Source organism: Kogia breviceps, chromosome 14, assembly GCF_026419965.1.
Source record: "Kogia breviceps isolate mKogBre1 chromosome 14, mKogBre1 haplotype 1, whole genome shotgun sequence".
NCBI lineage: Eukaryota > Metazoa > Chordata > Mammalia > Artiodactyla > Physeteridae > Kogia > Kogia breviceps.
The window spans coordinates 86995655-86999965 of record NC_081323.1 but is presented as its reverse complement, the minus strand read 5'-3'; positions in this window follow the sequence as shown (position 1 = coordinate 86999965).

Sequence of the window (4311 nt, the reverse complement as noted above, 5' to 3'; positions counted from 1 at the left end):
ATTAAATTTTGTCCTGTAGTGAAATGGGGTAAATGGATAAAATTCATTCTATAGTCCAGCTCAGCGAGGTGGGGGGAGGTTCATTGTTCATGTCACAATCTGCTTCACCTGTTGGGGTGGCATTCTCCATGACGTTGCGAATCCCCTCTTATCTCCTACAGCAGAGACTGCTAGTTCCCTCCCTATATCTATTCTTTGCTTCTGTAGTAACAGAATCCCTGATTTTGGGGCTGGGAATATTGCCCTCCCAGCATAAAGACTTTTTTTCCTGGTCTTCCCGGTAGATAGCAGTGGTCATATGACTAAGACCTGTCCAGTGGGATGTGAGCAGAAATGACTCATGCCTCTTCTGGATTGTGCCCTTAAAACAAAGGACATTTTATACACTTTCCCCTTCTTACTGCTGTTTGAGATACAGATGTGGTTAATGGGCATCTTGAATCATGGAGAGGAGGAAAATGCCCTAGAGATGGTAGAGTAGTCATTTAGAAGAAGCCTAGTTTTCTAAGTTTCTTAGATGAGCTTATGAGAAATAATTGTCTATGATTTTTTTAAGGCACCATTGTTTTAGTGTCTCCATTACAGCAGTTTCATCCATTTCCTAAGCAATATAGCTCCATCCATTTTTAGTTCTCATTTTATAATTAGGATTGGAATGATCCCCTTCCCCATTTATTTTAAAGTAGTTTCCATGTAATCTTTTTTTTTTTGAGCATTGGTTCTTTTAAAAAAAATAAATTTATTTATTTTATTTATTTATTTTTGGCTGCATTGGGTCTTTGTTGCTGCACAGGCTTTCTCTGCGGCGAGCGGGGTCTACTCTTGGTTGCAGCGCATGGGCTTCTCCTTGCGGTGGCTTCTCTTTTTGCATAGCATGGGCTCTAGGTGCGTGGGCTTCTGTAGTTATGGCACGTGGGTTCAGTTGTTGTGGCTCGCAGGCTCTAGAGCGCAGGCTCAGTAGTTGTGGCACATGGACTTAGTTGCTCCACGGCACGTGGGATCTTCCCAGACCAGGGCTCAAACCCATGTCCCCTGCGTTGGCAGGCAGGTTCTTAACCACTGCACCACCAGGGAAGCCCAGTTTCCATGTAATCTTGATGTTAGAAGATGATACCTGTAAGAGTTTTATTTTCTCTCTCATCAGAGACGAAGAGAAAGAATAAACAAATCTAAAGCTTTCTCTTTGGGAAAAAAATAAGTGATAAATCTCTGGTTGTTCTAATCAATACAAAAGAGATACCAGTTCTTGGAAAACTCTCTAAAAATACATCTGGAAATTTTAAATAATTCAAAGTAACAGACATGATAAATAACGTAGTAAAAAACTTGAAAGTACTGAATTAAAAGACAATTTGGAAGAAAAAAAATGTGTTACCAAAGTTGATTAAACAGGAAAAGAACAACAACAATAAAAAGACTTAATACAAACAATACAAACAATTATCCTGTAAAAGGTTCTGTACTCAAAATGTTCACAAATGAATCTTTCCAAACTTTTTTAAGGAGATGATTTCTGTTGTTTATAATTCTCTCTAGAACAAACCAAAAGGTAGAAAACTATGTAGCTGAATCTGCAAAGGACTCAAATCCCTGATATCCAAACCTAATACAGGAATTAGAAACAAAAGGAAAAGCAATCCCATGTTACAAAAAAATAAGATTACTTTTTCCTTTTTTTCAAAAAGAGCATGAGCTGAACCTAACAGCGTATTTTAAAAGTTCTTACAGGTTGTTTCCAATAATGCAAAACATTAATTGATATGAAACTTTTTGAACATATTAATAAGTAGCTTAAATGATCATTTTATAGGTTTTTCAAAATCACATAATGACGTTCCTTACCCCTAACATTCCTGTCCAACACACACACACACACAAGATACATGTCACAGAGGATATCTATTTCAGCCCAATATCGTATTTGGTTGTTTAAACTCTGCAGGCAGTTCTAGCAACATTGTAAAATAAGAAGTCAAATTTATTAACACTATTATGTAATATAGGATATCCCAAAGCTTTAAGCTTTAGTAACTTTAGCAGTATACATGTTAGAAGCATATGAAAAACATCGTTTTATTTTTATTTTTTAATTTTAATAGTGTTTTATTTAACTCAGTGTGTCTAAAACATTGTTCCTTCAGCATATAATCATTATGAAACTATTAATGACATATTTCACATTCACTTTTTTCATACCAAGTCTTCAAAATTCAGGGTATTTTACAATTAAAGCACATCTTATTATTTATTTTGCTATTACATGTATTGGGTTGGCCAAAAAGTTCTTTTGGTTTTTTTTTTTTTTTTTCCCACATCTTGACTGGAGTATAAATGCTTTACAGTGTTGTGTTAGTTTCTGCTGTTCAACAAAGTGAATCAGCTGTATGTATACATATATCCCCATATCCCCTCCCTCTTGAGCCTCCCTATCCCATCCCTCTAGGTCATCACAAAGCACCGAGCTGATCTCCCTGTAATGCACATATTAATTTGGACTGGCCACCTTTCAAGTACTCAGTAGTCACATGTAGTTAGTGGCTACTGTATTGAACAGCACAGATCTATACAATAACAAAGGAAATTTTTCTTCCAATACCCTCTGACCCTCCACTTGAAACCCATTACACTTTTCAACAGCTCTAGAATCAGAAAGTTCTTCTCTGTGTTGCACTGATGATCTGAAAAGCATCATTTTAAGTTTAAATTCCTTTTACCTTCACTTAGTGATTTTTTTTTTTTTTTTTTTTCGGTACGCGGGCCTCTCACTGTTGTGGCCTCTCCCGCCACAGGCTCCGGACGCGCAGGTGCAGCGGCCATGGCTCACGGGCCCAGCCGCTCCGCGGCACGTGGGATCTTCCCGGACCGGGGCACGAACCCGTGTCCCCTGCATTGGCAGGCGGACTCTCAACCACTGTGCCACCAGGGAAGCCCCACTGAGTGAATTTTGAATAATAAATTTTAATAGCAAATAATGAGAGGAAAGAATGAAAGGAAAGCCACACAATACAGCAGCTAGTCAAAATAAGCAGAATCTACAGAAAAATATTTACCATTAACTGTATCTTTGAAACTAAATGAAGACCAACCAAATGAAAACAGGCAAGGCTATTTATTCAGAGCTTGTTAGAGCAAATGAGACAGTCACTGTCACTTGTTTCAGTAGAGACTCAAAGACAGGCAGAGGAATGCGAGAGTTTTACAGTGGGAAAAGGAAGATATCTGGTATGCCCTCTTTGGAGGCTCTTGGTATGGGAAAGCTGAAGGCTGGCTAACTAGATGCAAGGCACCCTATGAACTTGGTTAGGGGAGCATGTTTGACTTTCTTTGGTTGGTCCTAATTAGAAGCAGGTGCAAAAACCAGGGAAGCTGTCAGTTATTGATCCAGTCCTGGTCCTTTGGAGCCAACTGCTATAAAAGTTACTGTTTAGCTTCCTGGAATGTGACTAGAGATCGTGGTCTGGCTTCCTGGGCTTTTTACTGTAGGTAAGGGCGTTGGTTTCTTGGGTAGCTCACAGAGGTGGTAGGTCAGAGTTCTGGTGTTAATTATTATTATTTTTTTGCCTCGCGGTATGTGGGATCTTAGTTCCCCCACCAGGGATGGAACCCCCGCCTCCTGGATCGGAAGCTTGGAGTCTTAACCACTGGACCGCCAGTGAAGTCCCCACAGGTCTGCTTTTATATGTGGCCTGGCCACTGTCCAGTTCATATATTCGGCGTCTCATATGCGTGTATGCATATATATATATATCGGCATATTCTATCATGAGCTGCAGACATAATACTTAGGCAAGTGTTTCCTGACACCTGATAATTATTTCAAGGGTGCCTCCAGAGTAAAAATGTTGAGAAAGGCTGCTTCTGATTCCTCTACCCCAAAACGGGGCTAACAGTACCTATTTCGGGGATTGTCATGAGGGCTGAAGGCCAGGCATTTTTTTTTTTTACAAAATAACGCGTCCGACATGGAGCGCCTCAAAGAGCAGACTTTCTGGGACAAGGCCTACAGCTAGGACCAGGTTGGACTTTCAAGACTGGGGAGCCCATAACCTGCCCCTCAAAATGGCGCCGGGATGGGAACGGATCCGATCAGATGTGGCGGGAAACCACCAGGGTCACTGCCGGCCCGGCAACACCGTGAAGATGGTGTGTGCATGGCCAGCCTTTAGGTCCATCGGGGGCTGCCAAGGGAGACGCCTCCTTGCCAATCCACGTCGCCACGCGTGCCCGCCCACGCCAGCCCACCCGTGGCCGGAAGTGCCTCTGGCTGACCGGAAGTGCCTTGCCGCGGAGGCTGCGGGGAATTGTAGTTCC